Source organism: Anomaloglossus baeobatrachus, chromosome 2 (genome assembly GCF_048569485.1).
Source record: "Anomaloglossus baeobatrachus isolate aAnoBae1 chromosome 2, aAnoBae1.hap1, whole genome shotgun sequence".
Lineage (NCBI taxonomy): Eukaryota > Metazoa > Chordata > Amphibia > Anura > Aromobatidae > Anomaloglossus > Anomaloglossus baeobatrachus.
This window is the reverse complement of record NC_134354.1, coordinates 551,851,198-551,863,491: the sequence shown is the minus strand read 5'-3', so window position 1 is coordinate 551,863,491 and position 12,294 is coordinate 551,851,198.

Sequence of the window (12,294 nt, the reverse complement as noted above, 5' to 3'; positions counted from 1 at the left end):
CCGGCCGGCGCTGACCTCCACAGCAGCTGCTTACAGGTCGGCTGTGTCGTACATCATGAATATGCGCGACAGTAATGAGCCGGCTAAGAAGCAGCAAGCTGCACGGGCTGCAGAGGACATCGCTGGAGCCGGGTGAGTAAAAATGATTTTTATTTTAAAAACACGTTTTTTTCTGGCACGTGTTTCACGGACCACACCACTGCGTGGTCCGTGGGACATCAGTGATGCCAGAAAAAAATGGACATGTCTCCGTGCGGCAATCACTGACACGTGGGCACGCCGCACGGAGACATGTGCAGTGAAAAATCACTGATGTGTGAGCAGACCCATTCATTATAATGGGTCTGCGTATGTCAGTGATTCTGGTACGTTTAAAAAAAGCACAAATGTACCAGAATCACTGACGTGTGAAAGGGGCCTTAGACAAATGAAACCAAGATCATCCTCTACCAGAATGATGGAAAGAAAAAAATATGGTGAATGCAGGGTGCAGCTCATGATCCAAAGCATAGCTAGCACATCATGTGTAAAACACAGCGGAGGTAATGTGATGGCCAGGCATACATGGATGCCAGTGGCACTGGGACTCTAGTGTTTATTGATGATGTGACGAAGGACAGAAGCAGCCTAATGAATTCTGGGGTTTTCAGAGATATACTGTGTGCTCAAAAAACTCAGCCAAATGAAGCCAATCTGATTGGTTGGCTTTTCATAATACAGATGGACAATTACCAAAAACATGTTGCCAAAGCAACCCAACCCAGTAGTTTATTAATGCAAAGAAATGGAATATTCTTGAATGGCCCAGTCATCATCTGATCTTAACCTAATAGAGCCGCATTTTACTTGTTAAAGACTAAACTTCAGACAGAAAGGCTACAAATTGACAGCAACTGAAAACCGCTGCAGTAAAGGCTGGCAGAGCATTAAAAAGGAGGAAACATCATCTGGTGATGGCCATGAGTTCAAGACTTCAGGCAGTCATTGCCAACAAAGGGTTTTCAGCCAAGTATTAGAAATTAACATTTTGTGTCCAAATATTTAATTTGTCAAATTACTTTTGAACCCCTGAAATGAAGGGATTAAGTTTAGAAAATCCTTTAGTTCCTCACATTTTTATACAATCATTTAGTTCAACCCTCTGAATTAAAGCTGAAAGTCTGAACACCTGCATCTGAATTGTTTTGTTCACAATCAATTGTGGTAATGTACAGAGCAAAAATGTGAAAAATGTCCCTGCCCAAATATATATTGACACATACTGTATATCACATGGATTGCCAGTTTATATGAAAGAATAAAATATTTTAAAACCTAATGCAAAAATCTCACTGTAGTACCATATCATATGTGCCTTAAATTGACTATAAAGCAGAAATTATTGTTAGGTCAATGATACTGTGCCCAATAAATAATAGTGTTTATATATTCAAATATAATCATGTCATCACACACACTGCACATACACATGTAAATATACAATCTGCACATGTGGTACATACCAGTCTGTCTACTCTTCAGTTCCTCTAGACTTCTGTAGTTAAAGGACCTTTGGTGACATTATGATCACATGACCATGATGTCATCAAAGGTCCTTAACCATGGAAATGCTGGGAACCCCTAAGAGAGAGGGCACCCTAGGTAATTCACCAGCCCCCCAAATACCGGTCCTGACTGTTCCTCAAGCTTATTTTTGGAGTAGGGCCTATATTTCAAGCATACTCAAAAAATCCTGTAAAATCATCAAGGGCTTATTTTCAGGGTAGGTCTTATTTTCGTCGAAACACGGTAGAGGATTACGTGGGGACATTATACTATATGGAACGCAATGTGGAGGCATTACACTATTGGGAAGGCAATGTGGAGGCATTACACTTTTGGGAAGGCAATGTGGGGCCCATTATAATATAGTGTATGGAAAACAATATACTACATGAATGGCAATAAAGGGAACATTATACTATATCGAAGGCAATATGGGGTGCATTTTACTATATGGAAGACTATGGGGCATGGCTGGCATCACCACCCAGCATACCCTAGCAAGTGACAGGGCCCTAGACATAAGGGGTGGCCCACATGCCATCATAATGAGCGGTCACTTTTTCTGTGAATTTCTTTTCAAATATGTATATGCCTGTATGTGCATGTCTGAATGTGCATGGGACCCACTGAGACTCTTTTGCTCAGGGCCTACAAAAACCTGGGGTTGGCCCTGATGAGGGGTGCATTATACTATATTGAGGACTATGTGGGAGCTATTATACTATATGCAAGACTATGGGGGGCCCTTCATGATATTTAGAGGGCTATGAGGCAGCCTTTATACTCTATGGAGGGCTATTGAGGGCCAGTATATTGTATGCAAGCAATTATGCAGTGACAAGGTTTGTGTGGTATCCATCATACTGTGGGGAGACCAATATACTGTTTGAAGGGCTAGTAGGGGTCATTAATCAGTGTGAAGAGGTGTGAGGGCCATTAAACTGTTTGGGGGCCCTTGATACTGCATGCATATGAGGGTCACAGTTGGAAGATTGCACTGTGTTGGTGTTTCCATACTTTGCCTGGGTAGTTGAGATGGGAACTGTAGGGTCATCACACTGTAAATATGGGGGATAATGTGTATGAATTTACTGTGGGAGTATCCTACGTTGTTTGTGGGGCACTTTTGTGGGCATCATACTCTGAGTTCAATGAAAGGTGAATCTAGAGGCTTTTATAGGAAGCTTTGTAAGGACTGTAAAGCTTTGATATATGCTCTTCTGTGACCCTGACAAATATTATTTTTTATTTTTTTTTTGGGAGGGGGCCCAATTTGAATTTCTGCTATAGGGCCTCATGATTGTCATCTCATTCGTAGGGCAGGGTGTACATAGCAATCATCCTTCCTAAAACTGCATTGTCCTGTATAAAGAGGACTCACACTACTGAGACCAAGGACAATGGCAGCCTACGCGTACTGAGTGATCTATTTCAGATTGTTCAGTGTTCATTGTTAATAAAGTTTTACCTGTTTTAACAGGCTATTAAATGACCGCTGATCAGAAAACAAGTAGCATATTAGTGATCGCTTAGCGCTCCTAGTTTGTTAATGTAAACAAACCCTAAAGCAGCATTATATATTTGTGCCATCCTGACAAATAGATGTGAACATGATCAAAGATATCTTAACTGCAGTATGTTACAAAAGTGAGCAAACCCATCAAATTTGTGTAATTTTTTATTATATCTTTTCATGGGACAACACTGAAGATGTGTCATTTTGAAAGAATGTAAAGTAGTCAGTGTACAGCTTGTATAACAGTGTAAATTTGGTGTGCCCTCTAAATAACTTAACACACAGCTACTAATGTCTAAACTGCTGGCAACAAAAGAGACTATACTACAAGTGAAAATTGCCAAATTTTGCCCAAGGTGTCAATATTTTGTGTGGCCACCATTATTTTCATGCACTGCCTTAACTCTCTTAGGCATGGAGTTTCGTAGAGCTTCACAGGTTGCTACTGGAATCCTCTAGCGCCCTTCCTTGTTGACATCATGGAGCTGTATCGATTATAGAGAACTTCTGCACCTCTGCCTTCCATTTGAGGATGCCCAACAGATGTTATGTCTGGAGACATGCTTTGCCAGTCCAGCACCTTTACTCTCAGTTTCTTTAGCAAAGCAGTGGTCATTTTGGTGGTGTATTTTAGGTCAGAATCATCTTGAAATACCAGTTTGTCCTGCTTCTGTATGTCATAGTACATGTTGGCCTTCATGGTTCTGTGCCGCCCTGGCAAAACCAGGGTGTCAAAGAGGTCTGCATCCATGTTTTTGGTGCAGATCTCACACTCCCTTGGGGAGTTTCCCACACAAACACACACTAGACCAATCAGGCCCCACTCACCCCCTCACCAGGAAAATGGGAGGGGGGGAAAGAGAACCTTAGAAAGAGCAGAGCAGAGTGTGAGCTGAAGTCAGCCTGCAGGAGGAGAGAAGTCTGAAAGCAGCCTCTGTGTGGGGCTGGGGAAAGTGGTAGTCAGGGTCTCAGGAATAGGCCAGCCGCTTGTGGGACCCGAAGTGGACCGGGAGAGGGTAGTGGGCCCCCCTGGTGCCAGCTGTTGGGACCCAGTCCGGACCAGTGTGCAAAGCAGACGCAGACGTCCGGCAGGAAAAGAGCACCTGAATTACACACACGGGTGTGGGACCCGTCCTCACAGCAGCCGGCCGTGGGCACCAGTTACCAGCAACTTGGTTAATACCTGGACTCATGTCAGTTATTGCTTTATACTGTGAGTACTCCTGCACCACCCGGTCCAAGCCTGCACCCGTCACTCCCCAAACCACTACTCCCAATTGGGCCCCGGGACTACAACTCCCCTACCCGTGGAGGGGATCCAACCTTGCTGTCCCACACCATCAGTCCCAGGCACGGTCCCCAGAGGCAGCGGCGGTGCCACTATCTCATCACCGCAACCCACGGGTGGCGTCACGGACAATTCCCTTGTACATAATCCCCTTTTTGCTGTGGAGCCTGGGATCACAGACTGGGTCATGCCACCGTACACCCACAAAAGTGACCCCTTGGCCCGGATCTGGGTACCTCTATCTCTGGGCGACAAAGTTCCCTCAAAGAATTGTAGCTCCCCACAGCCGGCAGCACTCAAACCATGAAAATCCCTGCTGGTGAGGGGGATCCCGGGAGCGATGGTAGGGAGCAGCTGGGATGTTGTTTTCCCCCTCCGTGGGTAGGGGTTGGTGGTCCCGGGGCCCGATGATGTGACTGGGAGGCAGGGTTGGTGAGGTGAAGGGTTGCAGGGACAGCGCGGAGCGGTGCCGGATGGCACGAGTGTACTCACTCAGCAAGAGATGCACAAAGTCCTCGGTAAACCAAACGGCTGGATGGACGGGTCCCGGAGCCGGCTGCAGTGTCTCTCTCCCTGGACAGGTGATGGCGGCTGTCTTTCCCTGCACCTTGATGTACTTGTTTGACTACTATGGATCCCCAAGGGTAGTCCGCTCCCCGGTGTATGGATGCCGGAGGAGCCCGTTTGCCCGCAGGCGCTGGCCCTTGGGTCTCTAGCCTTAGGCGGTAGCTGTATACCCTCACGGTGTTTGCGGTTGCCTTCTATCAGGTCTTTGGCTGTTAGGAAACCCCTGGGGTTCCAGTCACACTCGGATTTGACTATTGTCGGTGGCTCCAAGCCTGGTCGGGGTCCGATGGCCCAGCTTGTGTGTGCTGGCTTCACTTCGCTCCCCGGTCAGTAGCGGCGGGCCAACGCCTGACCCCGGTCCTACAGTTCCACGTTGCTTCACCACTCCTGCAGATGGCCACCACCGTCTGCCAACCTTGCTGTCGGTGCATGGGCCACAAACCAAGACACTCAAGTTCTTGCTCCTCTCACTTCAAACTCCTAAACTCTTCTCTTCCACTTTTCCCGCCTCCAGGCCTGTGAACTCCTTGGTGGGTGGGGCCAACCTCTTGGCTCCGCCCCACCTGGTGTGGACATCAGGCTCTGGAGGGAGGCAACAAGGGTTTTGTGTTTGGCTCGTGTCACTGTCTAATGGGGGTGGGGGTGTGTGAGTGTTATCTGTGACGACCTGGCTAGTCCAGGGCGCCACATAGGCTTCAGCCTTCATATTTTATCTAAGCCAGAAAAGAGGTTGTTTCTTTAATTTTGGAGGAAATACGAACACTGCAGCCAATCATTGGCCACTGAAGTAGTCATATGAATTTCCTCTGATTGAAAAGGAAGCCAGGAGAAGGTGGGAACACAGACAGCATTGTCATGGAATGGATTGGGGTCCGCTATGTGAGTATATGTTTGTTTTTTAATACCCCAAATGACCATTTTTTATGGAAAAAATTGAGGTACTACTATGTATAGTAGTATGTATAGTATAATTTTATATGCCAACCAAGAGGTGTTGGTCACATTATGCTAACAATAGATGAATATCCATTTGTTTAATTGATTTTTAGTTACCCTTTCTTCTTCACCTATGAGTGTTTCTTATCTGGCCTTTGTTTAATAGATACAATAGCACAAAAAAGGAAATCTCAAAACAAAGTGTAGCAGACAACTGGAAGGCTACCAATAGTAAGACAAAGGGACCCTGACCTTCGAAACTATACATAAACCTGGGAATGCTAACAGTATTGATTAGGCTTAGATTAAATGAGTCAAAATAAATCCCTAATCTATTTATATCATTTCTGATTAGATAACATACAAAGACTGAACTTCCAGTCTGGGCAAAGAGACAAAGTGTATAATGTACTCAAAAACCCAATTTTTTTATTTTACTGATATATACTGTAAATATATTAGTATAAATGAGCATAAAATGTTATTATTACTTTTGTGTTGAATCTTATATTTGTTAAAATTCATAATTTTGCTTAATAAAAGTATTAGGGTTTATTTTTAAAAAATCCTGCTTGGTTTAGATCTTTTTATCTTCATTTTGGATATTTTTTTCTTGTTGATATCTGTATTGCAAAAAGGTGTTATTCAATTAAAAAACTTGTTTTAATAGTGGTCTCTGTCTCAGAATGCTCTAATATATTTCAATATTAAAAAAAAATTATAATAATTTTCAGTTAAAATAAATAAAACAAACATAAAAATGGTATATTATAAAATCTTGTCTTAGGGTATAGACATGTATATACAAGAATATATATACGATATATATAATAAGTATATATTTATATATATATATATATATATATATATATATATATATATATATAAAAGTATATATGTACTGTATATACAAGTATTTGCAACAGAAATTTCTGCACCAAAAATGTCAGGAAAAATGATGAATAAATTAAGTACAAATTTTTTATGTTTTTGATACATTGTTTTGCTTGAGTTTTTTCTATATATATAAATAATGTGGTTTCAGAAATCGTTTTTACTTTGCAGGTACAGAGAACTCAAGTGTTTTGGGGCAGAAATTTCTGCTGCAACTACTTAATCCTTGCACATACCCTTATGGTGCCCATACACATTGGAGTAAGATTTTGAGACAAATTGACACATGTCCAAGTAAAAGAAGGTGCTGTAAGGAAGTGGTAGTGCTGCCCACACCCCTTGATGAAATTGTGATGTTATACAATGTATTGCACAGTTTTAAATGTGGTTTTATGTTTTTATTAAATCACATGCACATGGTTAAGCACATACTGGAGTAACAGCTGAGATTAACTCAGGATGGAAGGAGCTACATGTGCATGTACATGTGCATACAAGTTGCAACTTCCTGGTGATGAAGGAAAGAGGGCTGAGCATTCAGAAGAGAAAAGGCCACTTTACACACAGCGACATCGCTAGCAATGTTGCTGGTGAAAGCACCCGCCCCCGCCGGTTGTGCGTCCCGGGCAAATCACTGCCCGTGGCGCACAACAATGCTCGGACCCGTCACACGTACTTACCTGCCTAGCAACAACGCTGTGGCCGGCGAACTGCCTCCTTTCTAAGGGGGAGGTTTGTGCGGCGTCACAGCCACATCACATGGCAGCTGTCCAATAGAAGCGGAGAGGCGAAGACCAGGTATTTGGGATCAGAACGACGTATCAACAATCAACGATTAGGTGAATATTGTTGATAGTTAGCGGTCGTTCGTACGTTTCACAAGCAACAATGTTGCTAATGAGGCCAGTTGTGCGTCACGAATTCCGTGACCCCAACGACATCTCATTAGTGATGTCATTGTGTGTAAAGCCCCTTTTAAGGTCTAATGATTTACAGACATTCATGTAAGGCCTCCAACACACATCCGTGCCGCCGGTACGTGTTTGCCATTTTTTGCACGTACCGGCGGCACGGAGACACGTTCAGCAATGCTACCCTATTGTAACAGCCACACACACGTAAAACCACAGAGAACGTGTGTCCATGTGCGTTTGTACGTGTGTGCGTTTTTCTACATGCTGACATGTCCACATTTTCTCCGCAACACGGGTGTCACATGGCCCGCACCCGTACCACACGGATGTAGTATGGATGCGATCTCGTGTGACACGCGCCAGAGAAAACACACGTGTCAGTGAAAAAAAACAAAACATTTACGCGGACCACGTGAGTATGCAAATTACCGGTTCTACGTGTGCTATCGCAGATAGCACACGTAGAACACACGTGGACCGCACGTACCCGAGACACGTACTCACCACATGCAACACGCAGGGTAAATACGTGTCTCGCGGAACGTGCGTGTTTTTAATGGAAGTGTGTTTCAGGCCTAAAAGGGTGTTATTGTGCAAAGAAGAGAAGGAGCCACACATCAGATAATACGTCCTAAAGAACAGGAAGAGACAGTGGGGAGTGGATTCCAGGCAGGAAGCCTAGAGAAGACTAGAGGAAAGGACGATGTTCTATGAGTAGGCCATGGAGGCCATTAAATTGGTATGGATCTTTGCTCAGGGAAAGCAGAAGGCCCAATGAAAGGGAATTGAACATAAATAATGGAAAGGTTCAGATTTTAGCAAACTATTGTCTACATGGCAGAAATAAGCAACATAGTCGCCATCTTGGAACATGAGTTCCCCTATGGCAGCATTACAGCTAGTAGTCTGTGACCCTCCAAGAATGAACTTTGTCAGTAACAGCGAGGAGTCGTTCTAACATGCCCTCTTATGTGGGGGCTTCACAATTCAGCTGACAACTGAGAGTAGCTGTGAGGTTTCGTAGCATTACACCTCGGATCATGCTGGCCTCATAGGGGAAGATAGACCTTTTCAAAATAGTTTTCTGGACTTTTGTAAAGTTTAAGGAAAGTATGTCATTGTATGTATATAGACGGTCCCCACATTTGTATGCTGCAAATGAAGCATCTATTAAGTATTTTGCCTACTATCTAATGTGCATAGTTCATATCAAGTTATTATTTAGTAATGAAAAGTTTATTTTGGGATTTTGGTCTCCCTCGCTTATCTTTCTACCATGTGGTGCTGGCCTGCCATCTCCAACAGCAACATGCAGTCTGCAGAGGCATATCACCCAGGCAACAACCACGGCATACAAAGCCAGCCACGACTCTCATTTTAATCTTGTGATACCTTTTAATGGCTAACTAAAATAAAATAAAGTGATGTTACAATGCAAGCTTTCGAGACATCTCAGGTCCCTTCATAGGCATGGATGAAGGGACCTGAGATGTCTCGAAAGCTTGCTTTGTAACATCACTTTATTTTATTTTAGTTAGCTATTAAAAGGTATCACAAGATTATAATTTTGTTCCTCTCACTGAGAACATTCAATAATTTTTCAACTGGCTAACACGGTACCAAAACCTTTCCCATTTTAATGTAATGTGGCGGGGCGTGAAAGACGAGTACCTCGCCCATGACTGCCATCATGTACCACATTACAGTAGCTCCAGCATCCAATGATGATCAACTTGCTTTATTGTGGCATCCCAAATACAGAAACAACATTTACAGAGATGGAGAGGAGAGAGGGATGTAAATCCACTGTTCACACAACCAGGTTTACACTAAGAGGGGTGTAACTAAGTGCCTTCTCAGTCTTCACCAGAGCCTCGGATGGTAATAGTGGACTTGTCTGATGAAAGGCACCAGGTACCACTCCAGGGCAGCTCCTGGTTGTCACGCTCCACCAAGGTCGGTGCAACGCAAGACAAGAGAAGGGATACACTATCACTAGGGAAGGATAGGGAGGGGCAACCCCTGACTAGCAGATCCATGGAAATTTGGGTTGGCAGAGTCAGCTGAACATTAAATTAAGTTTGGTTTGGGACCTGAACTTGACCTAAAATTCAATGAAAGTCACTAAGGCTGCTTTCACACATCCGGTTTTTCCTGTTCGGCACAAATCCAGCACTTTGCAGAAAAAACGCAACCGTTTTTTTTTGCCGCCGGTTGCGGGTTTTTTTGCATAGACTTTCATTAGTGCCGGATTGTGCCACATGGGTTTGCGTTCGGTCCGGTTTTTGCCGCATGCGGCAGATTTAGTCGATGCGGGGGCCGGATGGAACGTTGCCTGGCACGATTTTTTGTCCCGGCAAAAAAAACCGCATCACACCGCATCCGACCGATGCGGCGCGATTTGCAATTCAAATGCATACGTAGGCGTTTGGCCGCCGCAAGCGTTTTTTTCCCACTGCACATGCTCAGTAGCGTGCCGCAAGCGGCAAAAAACGGACGGGCCATATGTCAAAAACTTATGCAAAGGATGTGGTATTGTGGCCGCATCCGTTGCATAGGTTTTAGAGCCGGATTGGCCGGCTCTGCTAAAACTGGAGGTGTGAAAACAGCCTAATCGGCCAGTTCAGGTCTCCACCCACATGCAGCCAGCCATTACTTTGGGGGTTTTCCATTTTTTTTCATGTGCATACTACATCCGGTCATGCTGTTGTTGTCTCCACTCCCCTACACCAGCTCTATAGAATCTCTGCTAACATGTCCTTATGTGAAGGGTAAATTAGCATATTAGGGGCTCTAAAATAATAAAATCTATATTATATTAATCTCTTCAGCTTCTTTATCATGAGGTAGTTTGTTGAACATGAAAAATAGTTGTCAAAGGTCTTTAACTTTTATATTTATGGAACAATGTTGATGATATGAATAAAGTTTCCCATAGAAGGTACAAATTGATAAAAGCTAAACCTGCCAATTTCAGCAGGTTCAGGCATTATGTATGGGGACCTCCCAACTTTTCCACAGCAGATGATGCCAAGGAAGAAATGGTCCTGGCCTGTTGAATTTTATTGCCAAATCCTTTTATTTTACAGTAGATAAGTCTGTGTTCCCTTATAGAGAGCACAGGAATGCTTGGCCAAAGTTGAGCATTACTGTGTAAGGCCTCTGCCACACTCACGTGAATTTCACGCACGTGCCGAGAGACACGTATTTTCCCTGCGTGTTGTGTGCAGGTAAGTACGTGTCTCTGGTACGTGCGTGACACGTGTGTTCTACGTGTGCTATCCGCGATAGCACACGTAGAATCAGTAATTATTATACTCACCTGGTCCTTCCTGACGTCCGCGGTGCTGTCCGTGGTGCTGATCCTCGGTCTCCAGCCCTCCCGTCTCCCCGCTGCTGCTGCTGCCAGGCAGTGAAGTGAATATTCAATGAGAATAATGAGCGGCGGTCGGCAGCAAGAGGCAGCAGCGGCAGAGACAGGAGGGCTGGAGAAGGTGAGTTAATGTTTTTTTTTTTTTTCACTGACATGTGTGTTTTCTCCGGCGCGTGTCACACGGGACCGCATCCACACTACACCCGTGTGGTGCGGGTGCGGGCCGTGTAACACCCGTGCTGCCGGAGAAAACACTGACATGTCAGCGCTTTGAAAATCGCACACACGTACAAACGCACACGGACACACGTTCCGTGTGGTTTTACGTGTGTGTGCCTGCTACAATAGGGTAGCATTGGTTAAAGTGTCTCCGTGCCGCCGGTACGTGTAAAAAATGACCAACACGTGCCGGCAGCACGGATGTGTGGCACAGGCCTAAGGCAGAGGTGGGCAATTAATTTTCCCATGGGGCCGCATGTGAAGTTGGGATGGTTTTAGAGGGCCGGACTAATATAATAAACTCAATTCTACAATATATATATATATATATATATATACACACACGCATATATACTGTGTGTATATAATATATATGCACATACACACAATGTATACATACATACACACACACAATACCCATATACTACATCATTACAACCGCCACATACTACACCTGTAATATACATCCCTATACACTACACCTGTAATAAACTACACCTCTATATACTATACCACTATATACTACATCACTACACCCCTATATATACCTGTAATATACTACATCACTATATACTACACCTGTAATAAACTGCAGCACTACATCACTATTGTCACGCTCCCCGGGTCCCCTTCTCTGATCCCCGGCTCACCTGCCACGCTCCCCGCTCTCCAGCCTCCATTTCCTGCACTTCCCAGGCCTCCTGGTCCCCGCTCCCGGCGCCCGTCGGTTTCCCAGCCCCAGCCCGGCTCTGCTGCTTCCTCCTCTCAGCTTCCTGCTCTGGCTTCTGGCACCCGGGCCGCGCGCATGCGCATTAGGGCGCGCGCGCGGTCATTGACCCTTTCTTAAAGGGCCAGCGTCCACTGACAGGAAATGAAGCACACAGGTACAGGGTATAAAGGGGTTTAGTGTCCAAGTGGGCGGGGCCTGTTCTTCGTGTTTCCCAAGCTAGGAGTCAGGTCTCCTTGTGTTTCTGTGAGATACTCACCTCTCTCTCTTCTAGAGCCGATCCTGCCTTGCCATCCGGTCCTGCCGAAACCCGAA